This window comes from Numenius arquata, chromosome 1 (genome assembly GCF_964106895.1).
Source record: "Numenius arquata chromosome 1, bNumArq3.hap1.1, whole genome shotgun sequence".
Classification (NCBI taxonomy): domain Eukaryota; kingdom Metazoa; phylum Chordata; class Aves; order Charadriiformes; family Scolopacidae; genus Numenius; species Numenius arquata.
The window spans coordinates 98862292-98884558 of NC_133576.1; positions in this window are offsets into that span (position 1 = coordinate 98862292).

Consider the following 22267-nt stretch of genomic DNA (forward strand, 5'->3'; position numbering starts at 1 on the left):
CAAAGGTCATAGTCATAAAATTCCACTTCTCAAGAGATATCTAATCCCAGAAGTATTTGTCTCCCAACTGTCTCCTTTTTTAACCCTAACCTTCCATGAGACATTATAGTCTGTTTCTGCATATATCCAGGAGCATCACCTTTATTACCAAAATTTTAAGCTGATGTACAAAGCAACTTTCTTCGTTACGTCAGTTCTGGAAGACGCTAATGTATTTGACCTCCACATAAAAATGAAAGGGAATATTTCTCATGGAGCAGGTGTAGATACTCCACCGTATACCAAATATATACTCTAAGAACTAGGGAATTCCCATAAAATATTTAATTAAAAATAAAGAAATTGATCACCAATAAATGAAATACCAACTGTTTTGTTTTAACCCCAGTAGGCAGCTTAGCACCACCCAGACACTTGCTCATACCCCCTCAGTGGCATGGGGAATTGAATCAAAAGGGCAAAAGTGAGAAAACTCATGGGTTGAGATAGCAGCAGTTAAATAGGTAAAGCAAAAGCTGTGCATGCAAGCAAGCAAAAGAAGGACTGCACTACTTCCCATTGGCAGGCAGATGTTCAGCCATTTCCAGGAAAGCAGAGCTTCATCATGTGTAAAGTTTACTTGGGAAGACAAATGCTGTAACTCTGAACTCCTCTTCCTCCTCTGAACCCCCTTCCTCCTTTCTTCTTCAGCTTTTATTTCTGAGCACATGATATGGTAAGGGATATCTCTTCGGTCAATTGGGGTCAGCTTGCTTGACTGTGTCCCCTCCCAGCTTCTTTTGCACCCTCAGTCTATTTACTGGTGGGGCAGTGTGAGAAACAGAAAAGGCCTTGACAGTATGTAAGCACTGCTCAGCAATAGCAAAAGCATTGGTACGTCACCAACACTGTTTTTGACACAGTTGCTAAACATAGCACCATAGGAGCTACTATGAAGAAAATTAACTCTATCTAAGCCAAAACCTGTACACAAACACTACCTAGAGAGATCAAGATCTGGATCTATCCCTTTTCTGCATGTTCTAACCCTTGGAATACAGGAGCAGGTTCACTCTTGTACACAGAGGGTTGATTGAAAGTATCACATGTATATTTAAGTTGGTGGCTTACGTTTCTTGCTGTGTTGTGAACCCAGCAGAATGTGGAGACTGGAGAGACATGAGATTGGTGATCTGTGAGGCAAGCGTCTTCCAACCACTACTGAGCTCCTATCAGATGCTTAACTTTTATTTTTCAGTGAAAAATAAAGAAAAAGACCCAAAAAAAGACCCAAAACAAGCAAACAAAATTAACAAAACAAAACACATCATCTAATATCCTTAGCCTTTCATGGGTTCTAAAGCCTATTATGGAAACTTTGGAAAGCCCAAAGAGGTATAATGAAGTAAAGAGAAATCTTGTTGAGAAAAGTCTTAAGATAATGATTTATGTTCTCAACCATAACATTACATTCATGCTTTTAGAGAGGTAGAATATTCTAAATATAAAGAATTTCACATTTAATAAGCTATTTCTCTACTTCCCCTTTTCTCTCCCCCCACCAAATATTAGTGAATGTCTTTGCAAGAATATTGAAGTCTCAATCTATCACTGTAAGATTCCTTGCAACAAAAGGCTGAAAGACTTCAAATCAAAACATAACCACATGGAGGAGTTTCTTAGGGCATAGCATAGAATTGTTCACTATCAGAGACTGGTGAGACATGGAGTTACTTTTTTGTTAGCGAAACAAAAAAGTCCCCAAACAAACAGTTATAAACTGACCTCCTTCCTCTATGGAGTCTAATCTCATTGCACAGGTAGTTCTCTGGTTTTCAATAGCCTATTGAAAACTGGCAAAGATCTGAAGTGTCACAACACCATAAACAAGAGATCTATTCCCATTTCAATTAGAACTGGATAGACTAATTAACTTTTCAGTTGCCATCAGGTTTTTATTAGAGACTTGTAACTCCCTGTGTACAATTATTATATAAGCTCAGTTGTATTTCTCTTTGACAATTTTCTTTCTGAAGTGACTTTCTGAAGTGGCTCTGAGTCACCAAAGGAGCGCATACATACTCTTCCTCCAGGAACGTGCAGGAACACCTTTCCTGTCTCCAGAAATCTAAAATGAAATGCTAGAGTTCTCTCATTCGTTGTACTGCACTTTAAATAGGTATACTGTATAAAAGTATTGGACTGTAAATAAAATAGCAACATTTTGCTGGTGTTTCTTAAAGTGTGAGTGAAGAACACCGAGGACTAGACTGTGTCTTTAGTTTCTGCTGTCAATAAAAGACCATCTATAACTATGGGTGCAGAATGATGTAAATATTTAACTATAGATGCTATGGGTTGCCTGGCTATAGACTCAAAGGCTGAAGGACAGCCCAGACATGGTCAGGACTGGGAAGTTATCCACATAGATTGTCAGAGAGAATAAGAATCTCCACTAGTCACATAACTTCTTGTCATCAGAAGATAATTATGAAGTTACTATTCATCCAAAAAAAAAGAGAGGTGAGAAGAAAAGTGCCCTTTAACTTTCCCTCCCTACAGCTCTAGTGCCCAGTATTTCCTATGGATCTTGAAGGACTGTCTTGTACTTGTCATCTTTAGGACAAAAATAACCCTTTCCTCAGTGTCAGTCGACACTTCTGAGAACCATTCTGAATGCTCTCACTATTTCTCCTGGAGTAGTATATTCTCTATAATCTGAGATCAGTATAATTGGTCTCAACCTAAAGTAACATTCAGTATCCAATCAGTAATTTTAATTAAATTGAAATTTATTTTGATACCATATTTCATGATGGATGACCTACTACAAACAGAGGTGGCAGAAATTAGTCCATCACTGAGTAAGATTCAGTTTTCATACGTATGTTCTGAATTTGGCCCATTATCATTTAAATTTTTAAACTTCATAAAGATGGTAATTTATTTACTTACATGAATTCATTAGAACAGAAAATCAGCATTTCAGTCATTCTGTCCTTTTTCAAGGTTAGTGCTGGTGATTTCACATACTAATAGATTCCTGCAAGTAATTAAAATACTCGTTTTTATGAAGATCAAGATTTAAAAGAAAATTATTTGAGTAATTACTTTTCCTGAGGAATGCAGTCTGTGTTTTTCCATTGTTAGGAATTAATAGAGTTGATAACACAGGGGTATACAGGATACCTTGTATATTGACAGCTGCTGTGTTTTCATTAAACAGAATTTCAGACTTTTAGGGAACATTGTACTTGTTTTCTGCTTCCCTCTTTGAGGAATGTTAAACAGTGTGTAGTTTAACTATACTTTAATTTAAGGAGTTAGCACAGATCTTGATTTTAACTAATGCAACTACAGAGAAAAGTGAGTCCCACAGTCTTTTTCTTCTGCAACTGTTCAGTCTTGCAGCCTGATCCCTTTGGGGAATAACCCTAAATGCTCTGTGCAGACAGAGCAGAATAAAGAGAGGCAAAAACTGGGAATGTGCCCTGGCTTCTTATCCCCTAAGCTCTTAACAATCATAAAGAAGTTATTAAACTCTATCTTTTAAAGAGGAAACTGAATCAAATTTCCCTTCTGTCCCTCTTGGACAGAAAGAGAATTTTACACTACTTATACTCATGAGAAAGTGACCTCAGTACATAGTGGACAACATTGCAACTGTTTGACAGCAGCAATGAGCTCAAAAAATGTGTAGGGAAAACACAGAGGTAGAATTGTGAAGTTGTTCGACTGCTAGACCTCTGTGAAATAAAACCCTGTGGAAATAGCATGAAGTAAGGCCAGAGCAGCCCTTGGTGTTTGCTACCAATTTAACAACATTTTTGTTCTAGAGTATGCAAACATTATGATTACACCTGATCTGTGTATCTTTGTCATGTCCCTCATGTCTACTTATCATCCTTTTTAGCACTGAGATTGTGCCAAACCACAACCAACCCCTTAATATTTGCAGTCATTTTTTTTTTGTCAAATATTTTCATAAAAATAATGACAAAATGATAATAATTATCCTACTTTAAATATTGGTGGCAAGAAAGCAGGAATTTGGTTTTGGGTACATGAAATGTACTTTAATCGTTTTCTTGTATGATAAAGTGACACTTGCACATTTCCAACACTTTAAGTTCAAAAAAGCAAACAAATACTTTTAGAAATTTTTTGTGTTGATGTTTAAAAATATATTTAACAAACGGCAGTCACTTATTGACTTGGTCTCTCTGAAGAATTCTCTTTCTGGGATTTTTGGGTCATAGTAGTAAGCCTCTGAAATACACAAAATGTAAGCACTCCCAAATTAAAGAGCGATATATGAAATGTAATACCTTTGAATACTTATATTACCTAGGAGGAAAAATCTCATTGTTTTTCCAATAAACTTCATTTTATCAAAAATATCTACTATACTAAAAATATCAATTCAAAAAGGATAGACAGGAATAAAAAAAAAAGTATTTTATTTTGCATATATAAAATTTTGCCTGCAGCTAACATACCTGCTTCCTCTGATTACCTTTTATGTTCATTTTTTCCTCACCTAAATTCAAGACCTAGTTTGTTTTTTTTTCTGACTACTGAAAGAGAAATAAAGGATTGATATGTCTTTTTTTTTGTGTTTTTTTTTTTTTTAACACGAAGAAAAGGGTCATTCAGCTTTATTTATGACATTTTGTGTTTGGTGGTTGGCTTGTTCTGGGCTTTTTTGCTTGTTTGAGTTTTTCATTTTGTTGTGATTTTCTTTTAACAGTTATCTAAATAATCTTCTTCTTCTCAGATGGATGAGAAGCAGTTTTATGAGATAGACTGTTTTTTTTCCAGTTTGACACACAACTGGAAATACATTCAGTAGGCATATTTATTAAAGCCCTTAAAATGTTTCCATCTTTTCTGATCAGCAAAAAAAGTGTTAAGGGAACCAAGTAAGGAAATCACTTAATTCTTCACTGACATTTTTAAAGTTCACACCACTCAGGAGAGATTCCTAGGGATTGAAAAGCATCAAAGATAACTTCATTATATTCCTTTAAATGGTCATGAGAGAAAACGGAAATTTATAATTTGCTGGGAAAAAATACAGGAGCTCTCATATGAAATGTCCAAAGCAAAGTAAACCCACATAGTTTGATTAAGGATAGCCAACATGAATTCAGACAGGAGAGGTCATGCTTAACTAACCTGCTGGAGTTCTTTGAAGATATTACTGCCACAATAGATAAGGAAAATTCAGTAGATGGTAGTATATTTAGATTTTCAAAAGCACTTAACAAGGTTCCACATCAGAGATTAATGACAAAGGCAAGAGTCATAAAAAGGGCGTTAAAATGGAAGAGTAATGTAAATGTTTCCCTTGATACAAACCATTTTTCAGCTTGGAAGTGGCTTAGATTGGGGCAGCCTGATAGGTCATTTTGCAGTATTTCTGTCATAGTTTATGTTTGTGTGTTAGATGGTGCAGTTGGGAGCAAAATCCTAATATGGAGGTGATGCTCTGACTCCCAACAGAAGAAATACATAAGGAAAAGTGAGAGACAGTGAAACCAGATTTAAAAAGGATTTAAATATTTCAGACAACTAAATTTAAAGTTCTTCTCACCCAGCAACTATAATGCACTTAGCTGTGGAAAAGGTAGATACTTGTTTATTCAAAATTCTCTTTGCAGGATGTAATAATAATGAAAATAAAACATTTTTTTCTAGTTGAATACCTCATGTAAGAATAATTATAGATTATTCCCAAGTTCTCTGGCTTGAATAGAAAACTGAGGTATATTCTTGCTGCAGAAAGTTTTGAGGGCCTTAATGAAACTTGTTGCCTGATGAGTTAACAAGGTTGGGTTGGACGGGGCTCTGAGCAACCCAATCTAGTTGAAGATGTCCCTGCTCATTGCAGGGGAGGTTGAACTAGGTGACCTCTAAAGATTCCTTCCAAACCAAGCTATTCTATGATTCTATTTTAGAAGTTAAAGACCAACTGCTTTCTATTTTGTATAGCTATTTAAATCAGCATAGAGTAGTACTGCAAGTAATAAATTCTAACAAAACTGTATCTGTCCAAGAAAAGGCTGGGGAGAATTTAACTAAAGTTTCAGATGTTTGGCAGAAGAAAGAAAGATGAAAAGGAAGGAAGGGAGGGAGGGAGGGAGGGAGGGAGGAAGGAAGGAAGGAAGGAAGGAAGGAAGGAAGGAAGGAAGGAAGGAAGGAAGGAAGGAAGGAAGGAAGGAAGAATGCTGAGGGCAAAACCTAAATAGAATGTCTTGGATAAGAGGAATATTGAGTCCCTACATCAGCCCAGCCAAGAAAGCAAGTCTATATAATTAGAAATGTGAGATGAGTTTCTGTACTGCTTTCTAAATCATAGCATTATGCAACTTGCCTAAACTCCAGTTATGTTTCCTTGTTTCTTTTTTTTTTTCTTTTCCTTCTTCCAATTATAACTAGCTGTAGCTCAGTTCATCAAAAATATGCCTAAATACACAAATTCATCTCCTATACCTAAGTGCATATTGTTTGCAATTAAAGATGAGATCAGAGTTGCAATAATTTGTTTGCTATTGTGATATTATAGAATATTATAAACAAAAAATATTTTTCAGTGTTTCAGTTCTGCCAGTAGGTGGTACTAGAAGTTTCTACATTTGATAATAAATGTCTAACTTGAGTATTACATGTTCCTGTCACAGCAAGTAGGGTGCTTCTACTGTACAGAAAATAACATGTTATTTGATGTACTTGTACTCAAGGGTAGATTTTAATTCAGTTACTATTTCTTTCAGGGGTGATGTCTGTAAAGTATGCTTTACAATATACAGTTTAGAATCTGTATGATAAATGATTACATCTATTAGTCAGCTTTCAATCAAAAGATAATATTTAAAATGTATTTTATAAGTAGTTCCCCAGTTTTACAGCAGCTGAATCTTCAAGATACAGCTCAGAATTCAGCTTAAAAATTGTTTCTAGTAATATTCGCTGTCAAGATTTGCTGAGGTGAGTCAGTAAAGTATTCTCACTACTTCTGTTTAACTCACTATACAGGCTGTTAGGTCTTGGAAAATTACATGTTGTTTCGCTGTGTAGGTCTTTTTAGCATATGGGTATACCTGAAGTAAAATGTCTTTTTTTTTTTTTCCCCTCTTGATGGCCAGTGGGAATCAAATAACTGCAGAGACACAAAAATAATGCCTACAGAAAATATTCATGCAAGGCAAGAAAATAACTACATAAGGCCAGAACACTTGAAGTATGGCAATACTAGCACTTCTGGCCTTGCTAGCAGATGACAACAGATGCAAGAAAAAACAGGTATCTTGCTGCAGGCTAGTTGCTCTTAATCAACAGAGAAACAAATGAAACAAAAAAACATGAAACCCCCTATGAAAAAAAAAATTAAAGCAGAATGTGAAGTTTTTTTACCAAAGGTTCTCTGATTTCCAAAATAAAATGAGGGGAAAATGCTTATTTGAGTGTAAGTGAAGGATATTTTCCCTTGGAAATGTGAAATAAAGATTAACACCCCCCCCCAAAAAAAAAAAACCCAAACCCTAGAAATTACATAATGCAATGGCATATTACAGTAATATTAACAAAGGCATTATCTTCAAAGGGTTGATTTGACTCATAGATTTGTGGCCACCAGTAAGAGCTATTTGTCAGTTTTTCTCTCATTGTCATATGTACAATAATAACTAAACTGAGAGAAAGCGATCTTAATAACATGTACCCTTAGTTGTATGGTTAGAATTCCCTGCTACATTGTGAATAGGCTATGGATTCCTAACTGGAAAGACAAAGAGAGGCTTATGTACTTCTGTCACAATATTTTTAATGTCTTGATCAACTTCCAGTGTTGTATGGCTTCTCTTAATACTTGATGTCCGTTCTTGCTGTTATATACATTATGGCTTTTTATAGCTAAAATCAAACAGATTGTGTTTGGCTATTATTTTCTACAGGTGTTTGACAAAATCTGGAAAGGATATGTACTAAATTTTCTGTATTTTTATGAATTACAGAATCACTGAATGATATGGGGTTGGAAGGGACCTCTGGAGATCATCTAGTCCAACCCCGCGGCCAAAGTAGGTCCACCTAGAGTAGGTTGCACAGGAAGATGTCCAGGCGGGTTTTGAATGTCTCCAGAGAAGGAGACTCCACCACCTCTCTGGGCAGCCTATTCCAGTGCTCGGCCATCCTCAAAGTAAAGAAGTTCCTCCTCATGTTTAGATGGAACTTCTTATATTCAAGTTTGTGCCCATTACCTCTTATCCTGTCACTGGGCACCACTGAAAGAAGACTGGCCCCATCTTCCTGACACCCATCCTTTAAGTATTTGTAAGCATTGATAAGATCTCCTCCTCAGTCTTCTCTAGACTAAAAAGACCCAAGTCCCTCAGCCTTTCCTCATAAAGGAAATGCCCCAGGCCCCTAATCATCTTTGTAGCCCTCTGCTGTACCCTCTCCAGCAGTTCCCTGTCCTTCTTGACCTGGGGATCCCAGAACTGGACACAGTACTCCAGATGGGGCCTCACCAGGGCAGAGTAGAGGGGGAGGATAACCTCCCTCGACCTGCTGGTGACACTCTTCTTGATGCATCCCAGGATACCATTGGCCTTCTTGGCCACAAGGGCACAGTGCTGGCTCGTGGTCATCCTGTTGTCCACCAGGACTCCCAGGTCTTTTTCCTCAGAGCTACTCTCCAGCAGGTCAGCCGCCAACCTGTACTGGTGCAGGGGGTTATTTCTGCCCAGGGGCAGCAATCTACACTTGCCCTTGTTTAACTTCACTAGGTTTCTCTCTGCCCAACTCTCCAGCCTGTCCAGGTCTCACTGTATGGCAGCATAGCCCTCCAGTGTGTCAGCCACCCCTCCCAGTTCTGTATCATCAGCAAACTTGGGAGGGTACACTCCATCCCCTCATCCAGGTCATTGATGAATATATTGAAGAGGACTGGACCCACTACTGACCCCTGGGGGACTCCACTTGTTACAGACCTCCAACTACATTCTGTGCCCCTAATAACAACCCTCTGAGCTCTGTCTTTCAGCCAGTTTTCAATCCACTTCACTGTCCATTCCTCTAATCCATACTTCCTAAACTTACCTATGAGGATGTTGTGGGAGACTCTGTCAAAAACCTTGCTGAAGTCAAGGCAGACAACATCCACTGCCCTCCCCTCATCTATCCATCCAGTCATGCCATCATAGAAGGCTACCAGGTTGGTCAGACATGACTTCCCCTTGGTGAATCCGTGTTGATTACTTCTGATAGCTTTCTTTTCCTCCATATGCTTTGAGATGATGCCCAGAATGAGTCGTTCCATCATCTTTCCAGGGATGGAGGTGAGACTGACCGGCCTGTAGCTTCCTGGGTCCTCCTTCTTGCCGTTTTTGAAGACTGGGACGACACTGTCTTTCCTCCAGTCCTCAGGCACCTCGCCTGTTCTCCATGACCTTTCAAAGATGATGGAGAGCAGCTCAGCAATGACTTCTGCCAGCTCCCTCAGCACTCGCGGATGCATCCCATCAGGACCCATGGACTTGTGGATACCCAGTTCACTTAACTGCTCCTTAACTTGGTCTTCCTGCACAATAGGAAAGGCTTCCTTTGTCCAGTCTTGCATGGAATTGCATGGAAAATGACTGACCTATGAAGGGCTACTTACTTGCCTGCAAACCATTATCTGTCTGTAAACTAATAGTTTATTTGTTTGGGGTTTTTTAAAATTCCATTAATTGCTGATTATTCAAGGAAAGGAATGTCCTGTTCTCTCAAGGAACCTTGTAGGACTTTATTTTCTCACCTGATCACCTGTAGGCATTTCACAGGGGCAACTGCAAGGACTGTGTTTTGCATTCATCGATGGTAACCAGTTTTTGTTCATGTATGGTTCATGGCCTGGGTTACAAACTTCGGAGGATCCTGAGGTGTGAATGAACTCTAGCTGGCTGATAAACAACATAATCCACATAAGAGTTGAGATGAGCCTGGCTATTGTAGTCTTTCTTCTTGTCAGACTGAACACGGTGCAGAATTTCACAGTGCATGTGGATTCTTGTGCTCGTACTGAAAGTGTAGCTGGTTGTAGCAGATGGCAGAATGTTTCATTATAATGTGCACATGTATATTATGTATTTGGTTTCTAAACTTCTTGATTGATTGTCATCAAGCAGTATAATAAGTAATAAGGCTGATAGAGGCAGAAATCTCTCATTGTTAATTTCAAGGGAGTAGCTCTGATAATTAACTGAGTCAGAACCTGAAAGGGCAGTGCTTATGTTGTGATGGTACAAGGACTTAAGCATGACAAGTCACCTTTAAACAAAGATTTCTGTCCTTTCTATGACAAGATTTCAAATGGGCAATGTGATATAGAAACATGTAAGATGAGACATCTGAAGAAACATGGAGACAGATCCTGCCCTGCATAAATGGGATATTCAGGGAGCAAGGATTAGTAGCCATCTAAAAGCCTCTAGATCAAAAATCTTGAATATCATCAGGGCACTGAGGACACCACCAGCCCTGACTGGCCCTGCCCAGCCTGCTCAGGGCTCCCCCCACCCTGTCCATGGCCCAGAACCCCATGCCAGCTTCTCAGGGCCATCAGTCCCTGCCCCAGTGATGCCACAGCATCTCCAGCTTCCCACAGCCCTGCCCTGCCCAGCCATGGGCTATAAGGACCTGGGCCCGCCTACAGGTCCACATCCCAGCCCAGCTTTGGCATGTCCCTATCCCCATGGAGGTGCCCAGTGCTCAGGGCTGCGGCAGCCCTGGTGTCCCCCAGCTGCCCTGCTCCTGGCTGGGGGGTGGAACAGATCCTGGCCACCAGACCCTGCCCTGACAGACCCCAGGAGGCCCCCCAGCTCCCGACTCCCAGGGAGCCCCCGGTCCCTGCAGACCTCCAAGAAATGCTGAGAGACAGCTCCAGAGTCTCCAGCCTGGGACTGAGTAGAACTGAATGTTCTGAAGATGGAATTTGATTTCTCAGCATATGATTTCACTCCAAGTTTTTAATATCCAATAATATATAATTTATTAAAACTGTAATTTGTGGTGGAAAAACAGTCATTCTTTGGTTTCATGGCTAAATAACAGAAGATCTCCAGAAGGCTTTTTTTTTTTTTTTTTTTTTTGAGACACTGAGGGTGATGTGATATCTGGATCCTATTTCCAAGTCTCGTGCTATTCCAAAGTCATGCCAAAGCTGACTAAATGAATCACCACTTAAAGATAGCTGGCAGCAACAGAAATTCAGGCAGCAAGATTCATTTAACACATTGATCCATAATAGCGATGCAGACTGAGTCATGCTGACTATTATATTACAGCAAAAAATTCCATTATCCATTTGGTTACTTGCTCTTTTTCTACCAAAATCTGATATATCTATATCTGTACACACATATGTATAAATATATATGTATATAATATATGTATGCATACATATATACATATATTTGCATTTATACATGTTTATGCATTGATATATATAAAAGTCTAGTATATGCATTGATATATAGTAGCCTATGCGTTTAGATTATAACTATAACCTAAATTGGTTTTGTTATAAATATGTAGGAGATTGCCTCTGTGTTTATACCTAGCTATATACATCTGCAAACATAAGAGTCACTAAAAATATTGTGCATGGGCTGCTATTAGTTTAAGAAGATACTTGGTGCACCTGAATCTGCTGCAAAAGGACTGTTATTCCATGGAGCCTTTAGGGGAGCTTCTAGCATCACTAAATGCTGATGTCTGTTTTACAAGGGGGTATTGCTTGGCCTTGGTTTTATTTTGGTTAGATATGTTCTTTGGTTAAAAGGTAAGGAAGATTCACAGACTTAATTTCTAAATTGATTTTTTTTTTTTTTTATACTTTGGGCAGGGTACTATAAAATCAGAAGGCTACCAAATTTCTGATAAATGAGAACACTTTAAAAATCTAAAACTATAATTTTCTGGAGGCTAGTCACAAGCATGTAAAAACGAACCTGCTATGTTGTAGAAAATCACTCTTAGGAATACACTCAACGAAATCCAAGATATCAAGAATGTAATTGAGAATAAGGTCCCACCCTGAAAAATATTTATGCAAAATTCTTTGCTTAATCTTTTAGGAATACTTTCATTGACTCTAAAGCCTAATTTTTCTTAAAATGTTTGCAAAAATCCAGCTTTAGTATTTAAACAGCATTTTACATGAAGACACTTAAAGGCATTTATATCTAAGATGCTTTAAGTAGAAAGAGTTTATATGTTATTTATACTTTTTATGGTTCTGGACTATTAATTTTTTCTCTGAGGACTGCTATTCTAAAATTTTATGTTCACTTATTTTCTTTTATCACCCTGCTTTCTCTTTCCCACCCTCTCTAAAAAAGAAGAAACGTCAATCTCTCACCTCCTTTTCTGTTAGTGTATTCCTTGCTTGTCTTTTTCGCTCCAACAGTGATATTGTTTCAGTTGTTTAAGGTTACAGTTTAGAAAGATGCAGTATATACACTTGAGATAAAAATTAAGATATTCAAAAACTTTAGAAAGATAAAGCCACACTGGTTTTCAGAGAAATATTTAATTTGAAAGATACACAACTAATTTCTTATTCCTCAAAGAGGAAATAAAGATGGAATAGTGCAGCCCAGCTTTGCAGTAGTTGTTTACATGTTAGACTTACTTATTTTAGTAATATCATTGGATAAAAGATACACGATTATGAAAAACTGCAGCCGGGATTTCATGTTTAAATCACTGTACAAAAGTTTAGGTGGTGTTTGTATCTGAAAAAAAAGCAAAAGCAAAAAGTTTTAAGTATTTTTGGTTTGGTTTTTTTCAGTGTAGATTGCAATTTTTTAATGTTCTCACATTATCATTTAGCATCAAGTATTTTCAATATTCTATAAATGGTTTGCCTATTTTGTAATATCATATTGCAGAATACATTTCAAGCTAACAAAGCATCTAAATACACACAATTTTTAAGCATAGAAGAGGTCTATATGGTTTGGATTAGTGAACTCAAGAGGTCTAGTAATGCTTAAATTCTAAACATGGGCTTAAGTGTTTGCTACATTGTGGTAGTTTGTGTATAGTACACCTATTATGAGGAGACAAAATCTCTTTTTATATTCTTTCCATAGTATTTACTTTTTATTATATGCAAGTTTATAGAATTATTTTTTTGCTAGTAATTTTAATTAAGGGGACACTTATTATAAGAAAATCTTATTATATTCAAGAATTACTTAATAACACAATTTTTCACTTTCTTATATAAATATACTGTTGAAAATCTTGAACTCCTAAGTTATGAAAAATGGTTTTATTTCAGTTTAAAGTTTACTTAATCCACTTAATAATAAACTGGTTGGTACTAAAGTTAATTTTTTTCTGCCTAACTGTAGACAGGCCATTAATGTGTGATTGTGAATCACCAAGAGCAAATAGTGTACATTCACTGTTGATGACAAGTATAAATGTTTCCCTTTTGTATTGGATTTTGGTCAATGACTAGAAAATTCTTCTTGCTAAATAAAAAATATTTTTTTTTGTCTTCTGTCTTTGAAAAAAGCAAGAGGGGGCATGGCAAGCAGATCTGACAAACAGCTCTGGCAGCTCTAGAGCTTAGGAAACAGTTATATTTAAATCGTCACTACAAATATTTAAACATTAGCATCCCTTTACTATTCCTAAAAAGTCACCGAAGATTAATGAACTGAAAGTGCAAAAAACTCTCAGCAAAATTATACCATACTTTATATTAGATCTGTGTTATAGAAGTCTTATGAGGTAAACATTTCATAATCTTGGCTCTGGCAGCAGAGAGACAGTTTATTGCTGTCAATGATACTAACTTAAAGAGGATAGAATGAAAATCTAGTTATATGACATACAGGATTTTTTGACTTTTGCAGAACTGCCAGTTAGGTTTTCATTTTACCACCACTTAGATCCCAAAGCCAAAACCCACATTGAATAGTCAATACTTCTGAAACATCTTGAATACTACTTTTCTGTTTGTCCAAGGCAAATCTATGTTTTTTTAGGGATTGGGTTTGGGTTTTTACTTTTTTTTTTTTCCTGAGCAGGTTCATATCCAAATCCAGATATTTTGACAACTCTAATAATTGTTAGATATTTCTAATGAAATAATAAATTGACATAGGCTTTACCAGCAAGCGTATATAAGTACAACTGTGATCCTCATTATTTTAGGAAGATCCTCTCTACTTGCAGGCTCAATGTGCAGTAATAGAAAATGTCTTTCAGTACGTGCCACAAACACTCACACATTATTTAAAAGTCTGTAAGTGCAGTGGTGCATGTGTAGTCAAAGTTATTGTTAAATTTAGTCAGCCACAGAGACAACTTTCTCAACAGCATGAGTAACAAATTAAGTAAAATCACAAATAAAATAAGAAATTAATGAGGGCAGGTAGTCCAATTATTATACATGAAATGTCAAGCTTTTTAGGGTATGTATGCTTGTGCTGCTTCTTGGGGGGTGGGGGTGGGGAGGAAGGAAAAAAAAAGAAACCTGCATTTTTCTTCCTGGGAGGTATTACAGGAGAACAAGTGAAGCATAAAGTATTCATGCTGTAGGAGCCACATACTGTGGCAAGGCACAGAGAATTCTTAATTGATTGAAGTAAGGAGCAGGCTAAAACAGTTAAAAAGCACAGCTCTATCCATTTAGCTCATGTTTTTCTGCCTTTTCCAAAGCATCTGAATTTTCTTTAAGTACATAACAAAAAACTGCCAACACCTCATTTCATGCTGCATTTGTAAACGACTCCTTTAAGGCTAGAAGTAAGTAGTTACCTGTTAGCAGAAATCTCATTTAGTTGTCAGTAGAAAGGTATCCTAAGAGCATCTAATAAAGTAATAATATTGAATACAGTGTTTAGAGCTTCTGCATGTAAAGTAAGATTGAATCAGGCACAATGCTTGGTATTTAAGCACTCAGTACCTTTTCAGAAGTTTATAAATGGTTTAGAAGAAAAAAAAGTCTAAGTACTCTCTAAGCAAAAGAAAAAATACGTAGACTATTATGAAACTATGGAGATTAGAGATTTTCTTACAAGTTATTACTGTTTTGGCAGAAAGTTCTTCTTTATTAAAGACATGTCCTTAAAAAGTGAAGTTGTCTAATGTAATTACAGTATTGTATATTATTCAAAACCACTGTTTCACAGAATCACAGAAAGATAGGGGTTGGAAGGGACCTTTAGAGGCCATCTAGTCCAACCGCCCTGCCAAAGCAGGTTCACCTAGAGCAGGTTGGACAGGAGCGCATCTAGGCCAGTTTTGAATATCTCCAGAGAAGGAGACTCCACAGTCTCTCTGGGCAGCCTGTTCCAGTGCTGGGTCATCCTTAAAGGAAAAAAGTTTTACCTTATGTTCAGATAGAATTTTTTGTGTTCCACTTTGTCACTGCTCACCACTGGCTCCACCCTCCTGACATCCACCCTTTAGATATTTATAAGCATCTCCTCTCAGTCTTCTCCAGGCTAAACAGACCCAGATCTCTCAGCCTTTCCTCATAAGAGAGAATTCATCTGCGTTATTTTAGGTATCAGGTTTGTCTTATTATTTATTTATTTTCATTATTATTTTAGGTATCAGAATATGTTTTCTAGCACAACAATTTTGAAAGACGTGATGTTACAACTTTTTTGTCCAGCTAGGATTCACCTCATTTACTGTTAGATGCCTTAAGTGAGTAGATAAGCATCTGTCACCCTCCTTTATGGTAAATAAAGAGAATCATCCAACATTTTCTGGGCAGCTATTTGAAGAAGAGAAATATAATGCTTTAAGACTTCCTTTTCTTCTCCATTGACTGTAACGGGATCTCAGAATACCCCATCGTATGCAAATTTCTATATTTTAGACATTTGTACGTAGCCAGTTAAATCTTCTAGCTAATATTTTGGGATCTCTTTCTACTGTTTTCTTCTTGCAAAGGTGTTTTAAGTTGATGCTTGCTAGGGAAAGTTTTCCATGTGTCTTGGCATATGATGATAGCAATCAATGTGTTGAGCAATGCAGCACAGTGGAAATTCACTCCAGGCCTCTAGACTCCCAAATCTAATCAAGGGTGCAAGCCGATTTAGGGTTTCTTTGAATTACTTTCTCTGCATTTTTGTGTGTGAGACGGAGTACCTCATGCTTGTTGCATTTACCTCAGGTCATTTTGGGCAGCTGGTTACTCTTGAAAACAAACACACACACATATATATGTATACACACAGGAAGAAAATGGCTAAATTATAGATTACAAAATTGGAGTAGAAATTAAACAAAATTACAAATCTTTATAAAGCACAAACTTAGTTTACTTGACATCAATTTCTTCCCTGGCTATCCCTTGAGATATTTCTCTCTCATGGGAGGCAGGGACAATTCAGTAGTGCTGTGTCCTTTGAGCTTTACTTGAATGTCAAAATCATCCCCTTTTATGGGTTTATGTTACATTTCAAGGAGAGAAGAACTTTCCAGTTGCTGCTAAGCGTTAATGAAAAGAAAAAAAAAAAAAAAGGGAGAGGGAATAAATCTTTCAGCCCAGAATACATAATTGCTCAGTTTGAATAGAATGAGAGTATAATGCATCTTTCAAATCCCTAATTACATTTAAAAAATTGTAAAAATCTGTACTTTTAAAAACAATTAAGTCTGATTCAAATGAAACCAACTTAAAAACCAAGTTGAAACTTAGTAAAAACTGAAAATGCTTTTATTTTGTTGAATTTTCTGACCCCTTTAGTTTAACTTTTTTTTTTTTTCTCTGAGCATCAGTTGAATTTTAAAAGGAAAATGCTGGTTTTGGGCAAAATATCAGTCTTGGAATATAGCATGTCTATATTCAATGTTTGAAATGAAACATATTAACATTTATTTCAGCCCTTTTCTTGAAAATCATGAATAGTTTCATTCTTCCAAAATAGCAGGGTTCAGACTAGTTGTTATTCATGAAAATAATTTTAGCCAGCAGTAGGTTTGTGGTTATTCTAGGACAGAACAAGAACACAGTTGAAACTTCAGGTGATTTTATATCCAGCTCTACCATTTACCTGTACACTTAACCAACAGTCAACCAATTTCTATTCTTGTGAAACAAACATCTTCGTCTCTAGCCCTTTTTTAATACAGATGGACACTATTCCTATTTTATTAAAATAATCATTTTTTCTTAATCATTTTACTTGAATGAATCATTCCTCTCTGCACCATTTCTCCTTATCTCTTTTGTGATGTGTAATAAACATGCTTTCATTTTTATAGCTCTTTAAAATTATTTTTATACCACATAGTGTCTACTGTGAGATTTCACCTCCTGCTCCTAATTGGTTGATCATGGCCAGCCTCCATCATCTACTAGTCAAATTATAAAATAAAAATCTATTTGATTTCTCTTTTCTTATCTACTTAAATTTAGGAGGAACTATGTCATTATCCCTCGTCCTCCAAATTTCTACACAAAGGTTCCCTTTATATTATTGCTTGTAGTGAACTTATCAACATTCAGATTTCTAGTAAGTTGATAGCATTGACTTTCATAACGTCTTCTTTTACTCTTTCACAAAATCACAGAATCACTGAATGATATGGGGTTGGAAGGGACCTCTGGAGATCATCTAGTCCAACCCCGCGGCCAAAGCAGGTCCACCTAGAGTAGGTTGCGCAGGAAGATGTCCAGGCGGGTTTTGAATGTCTCCAGAGAAGGAGACTCCACCACCTCTATAGGCCGAGCAGCCTATTCCAGTGCTCGGCCATCCTCAAAGTAAAGAAGTTCCTCCTCATGTTTAGATGGAACTTCTTATATTCAAGTTTGTGCCCATTACCTCTTATCCTGTCACTGGGCACCACTGAAAGAAGACTGGCCCCATCTTCCTGACACCCATCCTTTAAGTATTTATAAGCATTGATAAGATCTCCTCCTCAGTCTTCTCTAGACTAAAAAGACCCAAGTCCCTCAGCCTTTCCTCATAAGGGAAATGCCCCAGGCCCCTAATCATCTTTGTAGCCCTCTGCTGTACCCTCTCCAGCAGTTCCCTGTCCTTCTTGACCTGGGGATCCCAGAACTGGACACAGTACTCCAGATGGGGCCTCACCAGGGCAGAGTAGAGGGGGAGGATAACCTCCCTCGACCTGCTGGTGACACTCTTCTTGATGCATCCCAGGATGCCATTGGCCTTCTTGGCCACAAGGGCACAGTGCTGGCTCATGGTCATCCTGTTGTCGACCAGGACTCCCAGGTCTTTTTCCTCAGAGCTGCTCTCCAGCAGGTCAGCCGCCAACCTGTACTGGTGCAGGGGGTTATTTCTGCCCAGGGGCAGCAATCTACACTTGCCCTTGTTTAACTTCATTAGGTTTCTCTCTGCCCAACTCTCCAGCCTGTCCAGGTCTCACTGTATGGCAGCATAGCCCTCCATTGTGTCAACAACCCCTCCCAGTTTTGTGTCATCAGCAAACTTGCTGAGTGTACACTCTATCCTTTCATCCAGGTCATTGATGAATATATTGGAGAACTGGACTTTTTACTCTGTTGTTTCGTGCTTATAAAGGTTTTTGCATAAGAGGGGTTTTCTTTTTGTAGAATGATATTTATTTCAAGGAAAGGAAGTCTAATCCATAATAACAGATTTCATACTTTCATTCTCTAGCCCTTCTCTGCTCTACTCCATTTTTCCTCTTCTCCACTACCCTACTAAAATGTTATCATCTGAGATAAGTCATTACATATAAAATTTTATCCACATAACATGTCTGCAATACCAAAAACCTCCTTGAAAAATATTGCTTTTAATCTAGAAAACATTATCTGTGTCAGTAACTTATTTTATTTAAGAAAAAAACCAAAATTAAAGAAGAAAGATTTAATGTACTGTAGGTAAAATACCACTTATATGAGTTGCATTATCATGTGATCCTCTCAGTTGAGATGAAGTATTAAGTATGTTGATAAACTTCTTCAATAAGTGTGGATACGACTGTTTTCTCAATATTTTGAGGTTTTTATCTTTCTGCTCACAGGAATATCTCTGAATTTCTATACCATTTTTATCATCCCTTTTGACACTTTTTTGAAGCTGAAAAACTCCAAACAAAATTTTCATATAGTTACAACATGTAAGTATGGGTCTGGATTTCTTCCAAGTTCAGATATGATATGCCTCATGTTATTTCTGAGCCTTATTTTTAGGTCTTCTTTGACAGTATTACACAGCAAAAGTCCAGGGGACATGGGAGAAGAAAGCGAACCTTGACTGATTCTGTTATCAGACGTAAGTCATAGAATCATAGAATCATAGAATGGTTAGAGTTGGAAGGGACCTTAAAGATCATCTAGTTCCAAGCCCCCTGCCATGGGCAGAGACACCTCCCACTAGAGCAGGTTGCTCAAAGCCTCATCCAGCCTGTACTTAAACACTTCCAGGGATAGGGCATCCACAACTTGTACATAGAAAAACCTAAGCAATCCTGAGAAGCGGGAAAGGAGAAAGATGCCTAAATTTTGTATGGGTAGCTGAAACTTCAAGTTGTTTGGCAGACCACAATGCTCCTTGGAACATTAGCTAAATTGGTTCTTCAATCTAATGCGTAAGCTAAACAGAATCATAGAATCATAGAACATGCTAGGGTGGAAGGGACCTCAAAAGATCATCTGATCCAACCTTTCTTGGAAAGGCAGCTTAGTTGAGATTAACATCCTGTCCAATCACATCTTGAAAACCTACAGTAATGGGGACTCTACCATATCCCTGGGGAGGTTCCAGTGAATGATTTCTCTCACTGTAAATTTTTTTTTTCTTATTTGAAGATAAAATCTCCCCTGGTGCAACTTGTACCAGTTGCCCCTTGTGTTCTCTGTGACTCCATCCTCTTTGTAGCCACCTTTTAAGTACTGGAATACTGTGGTGAGATTCCCCCTGAGCCTTTGAGCCTTCTCTTCTCCAGGGAGAAAAGACTTAACTTTTCAGTCTTTCCCCACAGGGCAGGTTCTCCAACCCTTTGATTATCTTAGTGGAAACAAATAAAACTATTCACGCTACCAAGCTAGAGACACCTATATATTTGCTCATGTCCCTAGGATTCCCATTTAGTTACCAAAAAAGAGAGATAGATATTGCCTCAGAGAGCACTTCAGAGGTTAATGAGGCTCATAACCTGAATTGCCTTTTGAAACTGCTGCTTTCTTGCTATATGCATGTACAAGGGAGATTCAAGCTAAATTTCCATGATGCCCTAGATCCTCTCTTTCTCCTTTTCAAGTTCTTCTATTTAATGCTTGTTACTGTTTTAACTCCTTGCTGTCATGCTGAAGACCAATCATAAAACTAATCCATGACTCAGATGCCTCATAAATTGCTTCCTGAGAAGGGAAGAATGGAACAGGAAATTAATTGACAAGCAGAAGAATAGAAAAAAAGTAAAAACTGGAAAACATGGTGCTGCCAAAGTGGTCGCTGTAGCTGGAGCTCTCTAGAAATGAAAAAGATATTGGCAAAAGATTTAAGAAAAGACATTTGTAAAGGCAACTGCAATTGCTGAATGGAAAGTTGACCGAAAGATACATTTTAGACATATATGCATAAATATTTATGTATATGTGTAAATACATGAATATATACATATATATAAACAGTGAGGAGTTATCAGATTGTACTAAAGTAAACTTGAAAACATTGCACTTGAAGAAAATAATCAATTCCATATATACTTTTTTAAAAAGGGAAAAATGACTGAAGCATTAGAACAAATAAGACTCTTAATTCGAGCTGACAATTTTGGAGAGCTTGTGGAATGCATGGTCCAAGTCATCTCAGCACACCTATCTTGAGTGTCTAAATATTGATTGTCTAGTCTAAACTAGCTGCCTAGGATATTCTTCTAGTAAATGGAGACAGGTACTTTAAGACAGTTGCATGACTTGCATTTTAGAAACTTAGATGGATGACATTCCCAACTAAGATTTTTTTTTTGCAGGGCACTGTGATTTTAAAAGTCCAAGCTATGGATAATCTACATGATCTAATAGCAAATACTAAAACTGTATTTGAAATGAAGAGACCAATTCAGAACCAATTCAAATATTTAGTACTAAAACTAGTACTACTAGATCACAGAATAGTGCACATTAAGATTAAATTGCTACCAGTTGAAAGCCTGTTCAACACCAAGTCTAGACCCAGACAAATAAACTAAGCTAACAAGGAAAATGGAACAATTTGTGAGTTCTGAAGAGCATAATGAAATAAAAATATGAGCAGATATTCTGGAGCACTTAAAATATTTTACAAAAGATTAAAACTGTTGAAGTTCTGTGGGTACAATACCATTATTTATGCATAATAGTGAGCGTGGTTGCAAAAGGCAATCTTTTTTCATGGAGTTATTCCTACCTATGCAGTGTTCATGGCTCCGAGCAGATGCAGAACATAAGTGACAAATATGGCTTCCTCCCCCCAAAAAAGAAAGATGGCATAGAAAGTAATTCTCTAAATACTTAAACAGAGTATGCAATGGAAGTTTCAAAGGACAAGACAGTTTTCAGAGAAGGACTAAGACTGAGACATCTGGAACATCTGGAATACAAAGACTTAACTGAGTTACTTCTCAATTGCAGGATAAGAATGCTTGGCTGGTGTTGTCCCCAGTTCTGCTGTCATGATTACGTAGACTGTAGACAGACTGTGGACAGACAACTAGACTGTGGGACCTAGTTGAATATTCATTTAATTTTCTGTCTCTTGTGCTTCTGCACTTCAGTTTTCTTCCTACCAGAGTACTTAGGCAAGGATGATAGCAGATAACTAAATTTCCCCTTGACATTTAAAAGAAAATAACAAATGTGGTGTATGTGGGACCTAAGAAGTACTCATGTCTTAAAATTTAGATGTAATCTTTGAATTTCCAGGAGCTTTATGGCCTTTACAAACAATAAAACTCATCACTGATACTTTTCATCTGTTATTTTCTTAGGATTTTTCTTTCACAAACAAATAATTCATGGAAACTTGGACAGTTTTTCTAACTTTCCATTAAAATTTATGAAATTCAGATAAATTTCCTAACTAAAATTCAGCTATTTCAATACTCTAAAGGTAAATATGCCTAGTGTTTAAGCACCATTTCCTGATCTGAGATACCTAACTTAACTCTGATAACAAACTATGGACACCACAAATACTGAGGCATTCAGTGATTCAGTTGTATATAAACTCAACAAAATGCAGAAATTGATAAAGCTCTATTCCAAGATTGTTACAGTGAAATTCTACTT